This window comes from Anolis carolinensis, chromosome 4 (genome assembly GCF_035594765.1).
Source record: "Anolis carolinensis isolate JA03-04 chromosome 4, rAnoCar3.1.pri, whole genome shotgun sequence".
In the NCBI taxonomy this organism is placed as follows: Eukaryota; Metazoa; Chordata; class Lepidosauria; order Squamata; family Dactyloidae; genus Anolis; species Anolis carolinensis.
Window position 1 is genome coordinate 124,275,221 of NC_085844.1, and position 13,947 is coordinate 124,289,167.

At 41.3% G+C, this 13,947-nt stretch overlaps 1 protein-coding gene and 1 long non-coding RNA gene across 6 annotated transcripts in view; one reads left to right on the top strand and one right to left on the bottom strand.

The window, feature by feature from the left end:
* Nucleotides 1–13,947, bottom strand: part of cacna1e (calcium voltage-gated channel subunit alpha1 E) — a 600,666-nt gene that overhangs the window by 446,115 nt on the left and 140,604 nt on the right. The window lies entirely within an intron of this gene.
* On the top strand, nucleotides 1,480–10,426 carry LOC134298244 (uncharacterized). Its single transcript, XR_010005209.1, has 3 exons — nucleotides 1,480–1,541; nucleotides 1,653–1,752; nucleotides 10,304–10,426. It is a non-coding gene; the product is annotated as an uncharacterized LOC134298244 (long non-coding RNA).

Consider the following 13,947-nt stretch of genomic DNA (forward strand, 5'->3'; position numbering starts at 1 on the left):
TTATCTCCCGGATGGGACTCAGGGTGGTTTACAGTCATAAAAGCAAGACAAACATTACATAACAACATAATAACACATTATTAAACAAAGTAAAATAATACAATTATAACAATAAATAACACTTACATTACCAGATCAATGGGACGGGAACCATAAACCCAATATATTAAAATGCAAGTTGGACCAGACTTGTAAGAGAGAGAGCGCTCTGCTCATGCCCAGAGGCGCCCTGGTACCCGCCCCTTTCCCTCCCTCCTCCCACCCTCCAAGGATGTTGCCAGGGGACACCGGGATGTTTTACTGAACCAGACTGGGCCACAGCAATGCGTGGCCAGGTACAGCTAGTAATGTATTAAATGTGACTCTTGAAATATCATAAGATTTTTTTAATGTAAGAAGAGCACCACATAGAGATGTCTTCACTAATAGCCATGTGTTGTGTTGTTCCTCCAGGATCCAAGACTACCATCTAACTTTACAAGAAATAAATCTCAACAAACCCAGGACACACTTGACCTGACCTGTGAGGAAATGACAGTAGCACTCAACTGCTTTTGTCCCCCAAACAAAAAAAGTGTATCCTGTTAGAAATGAGGCCTCCTGAACCTGTCTTTTAAAGGGATAAAGCAAGACAATTATTTGACTATCCTTGAGATTGAATACTTTTAAAATACAATTTGAAAACAACTGTTTTTAATAGATGTTTTCAGACACTTATTTGCTCATGGCTTGTCAGTGCCTTGACAGTTCAAACAACTTGGCCAGAACTAAGCAAAGCCAAAAAAGACATTAGATCGCATTAACCTACGCAGGAGTGCCAAACTCATTTTCATCGAGAGCCACATCAGCCTCATGGTTGCCTTCAAAGGGCTGTTGAAGCCATAGACAAAGAATCTGTGGATACAGAGGGCCAATGATTTTTTCTTTTACATAATGGTCATTGCTCCTTGATTTTTACCCACTTTTATTATCCACCATGAGGACTGAGGGTAATGAGAATTGGAACCCAACAATACTTATAACTTTGAGGTTGAGGAATGGTTAAAGAACATTTTATAGTATGACATTCTATACACTAGCCTTGTATCTAAACCCTACTATCCCAACTAAAGAGAACCTGGGGAGCAGCTGCTAAGGGTAGTTAGTGTCTATGAAGTCAATGTAACTCCTTATGTGTTTAACTGTTAAATAATATAATTCAACAATAAGAACATAGGAACAAAGGGCATATCAGCTTAGAAAATAATGATAACAACAACAACAACAACATAATACCCACCACCACCACAGCTCCTTCAATCTAGATGTCCATTTGCCAAATCATCGTCATTGTCATCGTCATCGTCATCATCGTCATTACTACTCCTACTCCTATTATTACTACTACTACTACCACCACCACAGCTCCCTCAGCCAATATATCCATTGTCCACATCATAATCATTATCATCATCACCAATCATTATTTACTACTACTACCAGCCACCACAGCTCCCTCAGCCAATATGTCCATTGGCCTTTTTCCACACTCCATAGTGGAGGTAATCTATAACCATCACTCCTATTAGTGATAGATCACTTAAAGAAGAATGCAAGTTTAGTTTATCATAAAATTACATTTAGACAAACAGACAGCATTTTTTTCGTTACAGACTCTACTATCCATGGATTGATAAATGGAGTCAACAATGCTGTCAAATAAAAATGCCTCCAATTTTACTCCTACAACTCATCTAGAGGGAAGGGGAAAAGGTAGGAACTAAGTGAATTCTGTTGCCAATCTTTTTCAATGTAAATTTGGATCACAATGAGATGAGTTGAAGCAATTCTGTGTTCAGAATCTCAACTTTCATTCTTAAAAGAAGTTTTAGTTGACTCTTTCAATACACCAGGAAAAAATAACATATTAAAGTTTTTGTGTGTGTCAAGAACGACTTGAGAAACTGTAAGTAACTTCTGTGGTGAGAGAATTGGCTGTCTGCAAGGATGTTGCCCAGGAGACGTCTAGATGTTTTGATGTTTTACCATCCTCTGGGAGGCTTCTCTCATGTCCCTGCATAGGGAGCTGGAGCTGACAGAGGGAGCTCAACCCGCTCTCCCCGGATACAAACTGCTGACCTATTGGTCAGCAGTCCTGCTGGCACAAGGGTTTAACCCATTGCACCACTGGAGACTCCTACATATTGAAGTGAAACTACTTGCACTGAGCTGCTGAACTTGCTGACCAAAGGGGAGCAGAATGAGCTCCCGCTGTTAGCCCTAGCTTCTGCCAACCTAGCAGTTCGAAAACATGCAAATGTGAGTAGACCAACAGATACCGCTCTGGCGGGAAGGTAACAACACTCCATGCAGTCATGCCGGCCACATGACCTTGGAGGTGTCTACAGACAATGCTGGCTCTTCAGCTTAGAAATGGAGATGAGCATCAACCCTCAGAGAAGGACACGACTAGACTTAAGGTTAGGGGAAAACCTTTACCTTTACCTTTTGCTATCATAGTATTGCACACTGAAGAGAATAAAATAGTTCCCTTGATATATTGACATAACATATTATGTAGAAGATCAGTAATATCAGTAAGTGTTTGCTTTTAGAGTTTTGTAGAACCTCCTAAAAAGACTATTATAAAAAAATAGAAGGGTGGAAATGATTCATTTCCTTGTTGTTGTTGTTGTTGTTGTTGTGTACCTTCAAGTCAACTCTGATTTATGACAACCCTACCGTTGGATTTCTTAGTAAATATCTTCTCTCTTCTAATTTATCCAGAAGATATTTGGCATTTGTTAGGCACTAATATGGGAACTCATACTGTTCCACAGACTGGGAAAACACTTTGTTTTCCTTTCTTTTATGCTATTTTTCTATTCTGAAAACTAATAAGAATCCTCATATCAGTATCTGTGCATTGGGTTCCTCTAATATAACAAGTTAGGATATAGATTGGGAAAGCATCATTTGAACCCACCTCTATCCCCCTCCAACCCATAGCTTTGATTTTCTTTGGACTCCTGAAGGTGCCCGAGTTTAGTTTCCATATTGGTAAAAGCTTAATTAATCTGGTTATTGTGAATAGGTCTCTTCACTATAGATGGAAGAAAATGCTAGTTTAATTGTTCACCATGACTGGAAGCCTCACTTCTGCCTTTAGAATGAAAAAGAGACAAACCTTGCGAAGTTAATATGAGCAGACAGAGAGCGTGCATGCAGAGGTATTTTTGTAACCATTCTGAAATGAAGCCTTGGCAGTGGTCTCTGTAAATATTGCACTTAAAGAAACCAATGCAGGCTTAGTTATTATACAATCTGCCTTGAAAATCTGGTTGCTTTATATATATTATACTTGTATATTTCTGAACAGATAGCTATCAAAAATACATCATACCTTCTGTGCACATGCTTTCTCTCTTTGTCTCTTTCCCATTACTACCCTGCTCCAGGTTGGGGGCTGCAAAAGGTATAAATTGGGATGAATTTCAATCTGAGAAAAATATGAGGATACATTCTAGCGGTGGGTGGCTGCCAAATGCAATCTGCATATACAGGAAGCAACTTCAAAACTGCAAACAGATCTCTGTAGTCTACCTTCATACATGAATCAACAGCAAAGCTTGTCTATTCAGAATAAAATCCCACTTGGTTTTAAGGAGCCCCGGTGGCGAAGTGTGTTAAAGCACTTAGCTGTTGAACTTGCAGACCGAAAAGTCCCAGGTTCAAAACTCTGGGAGCGGCCGCTGTTAGCTCCAGCTTCTGCCAACCTAGCAGTTCGAAAACATGCCAATGTGAGTAGATCAATAGGTACTGCTCTGGCAGGAAGGTAACAGCGCTCCATGCAGTCATGCCGGCCACATGACCTGGAGGTGTCTACGGACAGCGCCGGCTCTTCGGCTTAGAAATGGAGATGAGCACCAACCCCCAGAGTCAGACATGACTGGACTTAACGTCAGGGGAAACATTTACCTTTACCCTACTCCCATGTAAGCGAATATGCACGTAACACCCCCGCCCCACCACCTCCTTTCCAGTAATGGGTGCCTCCAGGCAGGAAATAAGTCTTAGGAAATACTGGGTGCTATTACTATACAAAACAATTTTATTTTAGGAGATCCAGATAACATGATATTCCCCTTCAAGTACTTCCAGGAAACCCCTGTCATTACTAGAGATTTTTTGGTACTGTTCTGTTATCCAGGCGGACTCCGAAAGGGAGCCTAGACAGAGAAAGGATAGTCAATTGTATGGTAGAGGGGAGTTGAAGGAGGAAAACCATTTTCCACATTTTCTCTTCTTATTCCCCCTCCTTTCCCTTATCATAAACAATTATTGTTTTGACAACTGTGATATGGGGGGGGGGGGGGGAGATAAAAGGAAAACAGGGGGAAATGGTTTAACTCCTACAACCTCCTTCCCCCTTTAAAATTGACTATACAGTAGAGTCTCACTTATCCAATGTTCTGGATTATCCAACACATTTTTGTAGTCAATGTTTTCAATACATCATGATACTTTGGTGCTAAATTTGTAAATACAGTAATTACTACATCGCATTACTGCATATTGAACTACTTATTCTGTCAAATTTGTTGTTAAACACGATGTTTTGGTGCTTAATTTGTAAAATCATAACCTAATTTGATGTGTAATAGGCTTTTCCTTAATGCCTCCTCATTATCCAACATATTCGTTTATCCAACGTTCTGCCGGCCCGTTTATGTTGGATAAGTGAGACTCTACTGTACTTCTCTGTCTAGCACCCTCTTGTGGCCTCCACCTACATAACAAAACAATACTGACTTTTTATTAAAATTACATAGATTTCTTTAAATATAACCAATATTTTCTGAAATAAAATTTTCTGGTTATTTGCTCTTGAGGTACTGTCTCAGATCCAGTAAAAATGACTTCCAAATAAGCATAGGACACAAATTCAACAGAGATCAAGAGAAGCATTAACACTAAAAGCGAAGAGTCCTAATGCCTAACTAGCATAGTAGTATTGCTAATTCATATTAACATTTTAACTACAACTCCTGAATAATAATTATAATACCTAGCTTATTCCAAGAGATGACTAGATGCAAACCCATGAATATATGGGTAGACTCAAAACAAAAAGAATAGGGGTCTCAATACTTTGAGCCCCCATACAAAATCCAGACTATCTGCTTTGAACTGGGTTATATGGCATTGTAGACTCTGATAACCCAGTTCAAAGCAGATAATGTGGATGATCTGCTTTGATATCTGGATTATATGGCAGTGTAGAAGGGGCACTCAATCTGACCTTTATTCATCCATTCAAAATTCTCCCTTCTCCTATGCCGCTCCTGTGATTTCCAGTTAAGTGCTAATAGAAAGCTATTAAACAAGTACAATATTTTAAACCATGCAGATGAGAATCTGTAAACTGTTTGATTAAAATAGGCAACCTAGCAAAAAGTTTCCAATGTGATTACCCAGAAGAGGGATGTAAACACTAGAAGGTGGCTTTTCTTTAGAACTCTGTTAAGCTGGCCTACTTCTCTTTTTACTTCTGCATCCACTGACTCCTTTTCTGTCCAATAAGACAGCAGAGTTTCCTCCAGTCAGCTACTTCATGTGCACAGAACAAAGCAAAAGAAATGCAAAGCAGTGTCTCAAGCAGTAGATGGTGCTGTACCTCAAGATACCAGACTCTCCCTTGGTACCTGTAGCATTCGCTTTGGTTCTTTTGTGTTTTAGGATCTCATTCTCTCACCTGAGCACTTTTGCAAGGACAGCACTGTCAGTGAGTCAGCCAATGCTGCTTGTGGCTGGAAAGAAATGAGGCAGAGTAAATGTGGCATTTGAGAAAATGTCAAGGCTTTTCAGTCAGGAGGAATGAGCAACAGCAGTTTCTCACCAAAATAAGCCACAAAGTCAGTTGAGATCAAAATTCGACTCACAGAGAGAAAGGGGCCAGGATGAAGACGGAAAAGTTCCTTGTTCTAGTCTCAAATACCGACTTCCGTTTGTGACAGCTGCATTTCATGCAGGATTCCTTCAAAGCTAAGATTCCAACCATGGAAAATACACATACAGGGGATCATCCGAAATGTTATGGGATGGAATCTCATTAGGAAAAAGGCTGCATTAGAGTGGAGTGGAGAGGCGACATAAGTCTATAAGAGCTAAGAGAAAAGAAGCAGACACAGATCAACAAAAAAGGTCTTGGTGTTTTTAGGCCTGTTCCTGGGGTTATTTGGGGCGCAGATTCAGAAAATTGCATTGCATAGACCACATCAGTCCTAGTTTCCTATATATAGTTTTCTATGGGTAAGGAGTTAGCAAATGGTAGATGGCATATGTTCTGTATCTCAAAAACTCGAGCTGATAGGGGATAACGATTGCAGTTTCTGGAATCAGCATGTTAAATATACCTAGAAATAGAGCTAACATTTAAGGAGCCAAAAAGTGTGTTGGCCAGTGTAATGTACCCAGACAGGAAGCAGAGCCTTGAGGTGGCCATAGGTCTTTTTTTTCCCCTTGTTAAGCCAGATGTTTATGAACTGCTTTTGGGGAACATTTGATAAATGGTGTCCAGTTGCTTTCTGGGTTTGCTTTGCTGGACCATACTACCCTAATAATGTGGTATAATACGTCTGGCACTGACTTTCAGTCTGTGTAAGGAAACAATCCAAATTGTTGGTACCAGTTACGGCTGTGGCTCCGATGTCAATGAAGCAATGAACCTGCTGTGGATTTTAATGTGAATGCAACATCTACATGGGAGCAGGAGGAGAGTTCAGCACTTTGGACTCGAAGTCCTTTAAGGTAAAGGTAAAGGTTTTCCCCTGACATTAAGTCTAGTCATGTCCTACTCTGGGGGTTGGTTCTCATCTCCATTTCTAAGCTGATGAGCCAGCACTATCTGTAGACATCTCCTAGGTCATGTGGTCGGCATGACTTCATGGAGAGCCATTACCTTCCTGCCAGAGCCGTACCTATTGATCTACTCACATTTGTGTGTTTCCGAACTGGTAGGTTGGCAGAAGCTGGGGCTAATAGCAGGAGCTCATCCTGCTCATCCTGGATTCGAAACTCCAACCTTTCAGTCAGCAAGTCCATCAGCTCAGCGGTTTAACCCACTGTGCCACCGGGGGCTCCTTTAAAGCTTGGATAAAAATGTGGTCTGGGATCACTGCCTTATTCAGAGCACACCCAACCTGTGGTCTCAGCTTAGTGCCTATCTATTAGGCCTGTGCGATCAATTAAAAAAAATGCAATACTCATTACAAAATTGGGGGGGGGGGGGGATTGTTTCTAAAGTGTTTCCAAAATTGGACGGGGTCTGCATCGTAACTATAATGAGTTAACTACTTTGTTACATTTCGTTGAGTAATTAATTGTGCCAATGGGGAAACTTCAGGGGTGCCTTTCTCTCCCATTATTAGAGCTATTGGCATGAAACTTGCTACAGTTATAGAACACATTTACCACTTTTACCCATCAAGTTTCAGAATGTTTCACCCATCCACAAAATTTTTGGGAAAGTTTTTACAAACAAAAATTTTTTAAAGGAAAACTACAAGAGCAGTCTCCTTGAATTTTCTACACAATGACACAAGATAACAGAAGATTATTCCCCCAAGTTTCAGAAAAAAATCATACATCTACTGATTTTTGAGAATTTTTTAAAGTTTTGAAAAAAAAAAATAAACAGCCACAACAGCTATCATATTGAATGTCTCTCATATTAATCAATAGAACTTCAATTTAGGGATTTCTTCCCAGCCCAGCACTGATTTACCCATTTGTACTGAAGTATAAACCAGTCCTCCTCTTTGCAGATTCAACCATTAATTGCACATAGGTCTTTCGCATGTGAAATAAAACTTAAACTTGAACAATTTATTGAAACTCTGGCTGCTGTTAGGAGCCTGTCCTAATTGGGGTTTTCTGATGCTAAGCAAAATTCTGGGAAATGTAGTTTAGGGCAGAGTCTTTTGTATTGTCTGCCATATAGCTCCTTGCCTTCCCAGACAACATTTCCCAGAATTCTGTGCTCTCTCTGTACTTTAACTAACATTATTGGGTTTGTAGCTTTTCACACTTCACTGAAAACAAAATTGCTCCCGAGTTAACCAAAGAACAAGAGGCCCAAGAAGAGAAAATGTAGGCTGGGAATGTGTCGGTATTGCTGTCACTGCTTTTACTGCATATTAGGTAATGTCTAGGGCTGATCTAGTGATGAAGAGGGGAGCCTTCTTGCACAACACATTTTGCACAGAATTTTTCCATTGCAAAAGACCCAAGGCCTTGAAGAGCCAGGTATACTTAAAGCCAGGCCTGTAGCGAGGGGGGGGGGGGTTAGGGGTTCAAACCCCCCCCCCCCCCGAAATTTTTCAGGTTATAAAAAAAACCTGGTTTACTCATGAATTTTAACTGGTTAACCAAATCCCCATGCTAAGTCTATGAGACACAAAACATTAAGAGTCCCTCCAGGCACTATCTCAAGCAGATATTGACAGGTTTGTAGCGGGGAGGGGTGTGTGCTAGGGGTTAAACCCCCCCCCCCCGAAATTTTCAAAACCCCTCCCGAAATTTTTTTCTGGCTACGGCCCTGCTTAAAGCACAGATATCTATAACTGAGATACATGAGATAGTATGTTATTAACTTATATACACAACATTTATTTATTTATTATTTATTTACAGTATTTATATTTCGCCCTTCTCACCCCGAAGGGGACTCAGGGCGGATTACAATGAACACATATATGGCAAACATTCAATGCTAACAGACAAACAACATATATAGACAGACACAGAGGCATTTAACATTTTTTTCCAGCTTCACGATTCCGGCCACAGGGGGAGCTGTTGCTTCACTGTCCACTAGTGGCTGTACTTCCTCATTCCTTTCCTCGTGTTTTGCTGGCAGTTTTATGATGTTGTAAATCAGTTAAATTAGCCTCCCGCATAAAGCGTACTTAAATTTCCCTAATTGACAGATGCAACTGTCTTTCGGAGCTGCATAGGTCAACAGCAAGCCGGGCTATTTAATCGTCAGGGGCTTAACCCAACTCGGGCTTTGAACTCATGACCTCCCGGTCAGTAGTGATTTATTACAGTTGGTTACTAGCCAGCTGCACCACAGCCCGGCCCTCATAAAGGTACAAATCTTATCTCTATCATAAATAAATATCAGTAATCACATAAATTTCTGATCAATCTCTTAATAAACACAATGATCCCTTATATTGACAGGATATATCTAATGATTCCAAAAGTGAATTTAAAATTTCTTGGAGGACTATTTGTTGCTTACGAAGTTGTAGTAGTGTCAGAGAAGAGTTCTACGAGGTTACAAAGGTTACTACAAGATATCCTGGGTAGTATTTCCGTGTTTCAGTGTTTGTAGTGGGAACACCTTCTGCAATAGAATTCCCTAAAGCAGAGCCAGTGATTTCTTACTGAAATTGCCAGAGACTTAACTCCTACTGGAATACCTAAGGAATAGAGAAGAACTAATTATCCAAGGAAGGTGTTCCCACTACAAATGTAAAATTAAAATAAAATAATAACAAAGCCAGTATTGGGGAATTTAGAAAAAGAGTTGTGACTGCACAATCACGCTTTTGCCTGAGGTTGACACCATCAACCATAAAGGCCTTGCTATCTAAATTCACAAATTTCACTTCCTGAATGGGAGATCCATGGAACAGACCTCTATATGTGGATCTGGATGAATTAGGTATTTATGGATTAGGAATAGGACCCATGTGTCAAACCCAGCCTACCATGTCACTTGATGTGGCCCTGCAGATAATAGACTGGAACTCCTATATACGTCAGCATTAGACTTCATGACTAGATCTGATGGAAGTTGTGATGCAATGGCATCTGAAAGGCTGCAGTTTGCTCTGTTTAGTCAGGAGAGTGTGGATTGGATATCCTTTAACCTACCCCAACCTCAGAGCTACAAGGGCTATTGGGCTTCCATTCTCATCATCCCCCATTCACATGATGGATGATCATAAATAATGGTAGTTGTTCAATAACATCTGGGGACCTAAACTAAAGAGCACCAACCACTATGTAAAGAGTCATAGAATCATAGAGTTGGAAGAGACTTCATGCGCCATCCAGTCCAACCCCCTGCCAAGAAGCAGGAAATTGCATTCAAAGCACCCTGACAGATGGCCATCCAGCCTCTACTTAAAAGCCTCCAAAGAAGGAGCCTCCACCACAGTCCAGGGAGAGAGTTCCACTGCTGAACAGCTCTCACAGTTAGGAAGTTCTTCCTATTGTTAAAGAAATTATAGTTTGCCATCTCTATTCACAGATTCTCTATCCATGAATTCAACCGCCCTTTGACACAACCATAAGGCTGATGTGGACCTCAATGAAAATGAGTCTGACATCCCTGAGGTAGGATGTTTAATAAAAGATAAAGGTTTCCCCTGACATTAAGTCCAGTCGTGTCCGACTCTGGGGGTTGGTGCTCATCTCCATTTCTAAGCTGAAGAGCCGGCGTTGTCCGTAGACACCTCCAAGGTCATGTGGCCAGCATGACTGCATGGAATGCTATTACCATCCTGCTGGAGCAGTACCTATTGATTTACTCACATTTGCATGGTTTCGAACTGCTAGGTTGGCAGAAGCTGGAGCTAACAGCGGGCGCTCACTCTGCTCCCCGGATGTGAACCTGGGACCTTTCAGTCTGCAAGTTCAACAGCTCAGCGCTTTAACACACTGAGCCACCAGAGGCTCCCACCGGATGTTTATCAGCTACTATTTTAAGTCAGAGACAAACTTGGGGCTAAGGCTCCTTTCAGACAAGCCCTATATCCCAGGATCTGATCCCAAGCTTTGTGTTTATCCCAGATTATCTAAAAGTGTGGACTCATATAATCCAGTTTAAAGCAGAAAACCTGGGATCAGATCCTGGGATATAAGACCTGTCTGGAAGAGCCCTAAAGCATAGGCTTGTAAACATAGATACACTGTAAGAATTTCCCTTGTTTCACATTTATGATGTTCTCCCTGAGACAAACAGAAACAGCAGTTTAACCTCCAGTGAGGGAGAACATCATATACACTTCAGCTACTTATTTAGGTACTGAGACTATATTGGGACTGATCTCAGTGCCATTGTGGAGAGAGCAAACAACCTCCTTCCTCCTTAGCCAGCACAGCCAATGATGAGGGATTATGGGAATTGTGATCCAACATCATGTAGCAGGCTAAAAATGCCCGATGTATACAGATGTCCAGTAGCTGTCAAAAGGAATGATAAATTCCCGCATGCCACCTCTGACAATACCCAGAGATCAAGGCTGTAAGACATCCTGCCCAGAAGACTGCTTAGAAATGGAACAGCAGCAACTAAAAGGAAGGGAACAATATAATTGCACCAGCTGCTTTCCCAGCATGGCCAAGAGGTAATAAAGAGCCAAGGATAGAAACTAACAATCCAGCACAGCAGCCGCTTCTCTTTAAACCAGGCAGAGTCCTGCTAAGACCCCTCCGCCACACTGGAATCCTGGTGCATGCCAGGAAGCAGTTAAAGAACAGCTGTATCCCTTGCAAAAGAATGGGCTTTTTGAGGAAATAAGCAACACTCTGAGCATCTTCGGGCTAAACCGCCAAAACCCATAAAGGATTCATGATGCTGTCTTGTTAGCTACAGGAGACAATTGGCAGAGGGCTTGAGAGAGCCAAACGCTCCCACTTATGTAAGCGACACCCTGTGTAGCAACAGACGCTAAAGCATTTCAACAGTTTGCATTTCTTGACCAGATGTCACAGAGATCAAGGAAATGCAGTCTGACGTACTCTGAAGAGCTTTGATGAAAACAGAGTAATGGAAGCATCCGTGAACCAGAGCCGATTGGCATACCGTAACAATTTAGGTCTGGTTGCTGAGCAGGTTTGTCCGAATTTGAAAGTGGACTGTGTCTTTGTCAAATTGAATCACAGTCACAATGTGAGATAAATGAATCTGAATTTGTCAATAGACCATGGCAATCTACTGAAAAACACAACAAGCCCCCCTCACCTTGAAACACCTATGCAGAAGAAAGTATCTCAGTAGATGAAGGAGAGCTTTCCACTAAAAAAGTGGCAAATCCAGGAAAAACTGGATACAAAAGAATTTAACTAAATAATGTCCATTTGAAAGGTGTCCAGAAAAGGGGGATTCTATCATTCAAATTTCCTAAGGTTCACACTTCAGTTTGAGCCTCTTTGCAAGAAGCGGGGGAAGACCTCTTACAAAACTGATCAATTCAGAATTAGATAAACAGAATATGGGCCACAACTCTATCAGAGAAACTAATGTACAAAGTGAGATAAGAGTAGCAGTGAAGTAAAATCAAGTAAGTTTTTGGTGAGATGACTAGGGCAGACATTCCTATTATTAAGAAAACTAGAAAACAGAATAGTTCAGAGTTGTGTGTTTTCCGGGCAGTATGGCCATGTTCCAGAAGTATTCTCTCCTGACGTTTCACCCACATCTATGGCAGGCATCCTCAGAGGTTGAAACTAAGCAAGGAAGGTTTATATATCTGTGGAAGATCGTGGGTGGGGGAAAGAACTCTTGTCTGTTGGAGGTCAGTGTGAATATTTTAATCACCTTGATTAGCATGAAATGGCCTTCCCAACTTCACCTCCTGCCCTGGGGGAATCCTTTGTTCAGAGTCGTTAGCTGCTCCTGATTGAGTGATGTCTGGAATTTTTCTGTTTTCAGAGTGTTGCTCCTTGTTTACTGTTCTGATTTTGGAGTTTTTTAAATACTGGTAGCCAGATTTTGTTCATTTTCATGGTTTCTTCCTTTCTGTTGAAATTGTTGACATGCTTGTGGATTACTTCTGGAACATGATCATACTGCCCAGAAAACACACAACAACCCTGTGTTCCCGGCCATGAAAGCCTTCGACAACACAGAGTATAGTTCAGTGGTTAAAGGACTGATGGGAAAGTAGTATGTAAACCTCTGACACTTGGAGAGGATAGGAAGAGTGGATGGGATAATAAAGATTGTAAATAATGATTTGTAACTGTATTATGATATTGTACACCAGTGTGGTCCTCCAACCCACTGGTGTACAGGCTGCATGCGGCCCACCAATTCATTTTGTTGGCCCTCAGGAGAGGCCAACATCTGATTTTTGCACTAAATCAATGGTTTAGGATAGTGGGCAAATCCAGGCAAAAGAGATTCACGCAAAGATATAATAGATAGTCTCCCTGTGATGCTATCAAATGGCAGGATTACCCTTTACTGTGGAGGCTGTCTGGAAACCTGTAAGAGGTAATGGACAACCTCCTCTGTAGATAGGGAATTCTTTGGTCTGTCAGAAGCCTTTAACTGTTCCCCTTGGGCACACAACCAGGGCATGGAAGAGGAAGAGAAATCTGCCTTCCTTGCTTTGCCTTTTTTAAGTCATTTTGCAACAAACATCATGAGCTGCCAAGACTCTGTGAGAAGAGATGCTGGAAGAGTCAGATAAAAATACTTGCTCTCATTTGCATCCCAATAGAAAAATCTAGCCTTTTTGATGCGATTTCACACATCAGGAGAAAAGTGTGGATGGATCCAAGCAGTTTCATGCTTGCCGCTTCAGTAGAGTGCTCCCGGGAAAGCATTTTTACAGTAGCTTTTTCCTTGTAAAGAGGCAGAACTAAATGCTTATAACATGTTTAAAGGGGAAATAACTACTTATTTAGAAATAGAGATGCTGGAGCACAGAAAAGCAATGAGGTACCCAACGCCCAGCCCCAAGTCTGCAGTTTTCATAGGTTATCTCCAGGCAGGAGATGAGGATGAACATTCTCCCATACTGAGCAGCTCAACTCCAAGAAAAGAGTTGGGTCCAAATCTCCAGCTTACTTGGTTGGAAGGGCAGCACCTTGCTACAACTTGAAAAGATTCATTTATTTGGTTGCTGCAGATTGCAAGACTCCTAGTGTGTGTGTGTCTATGTC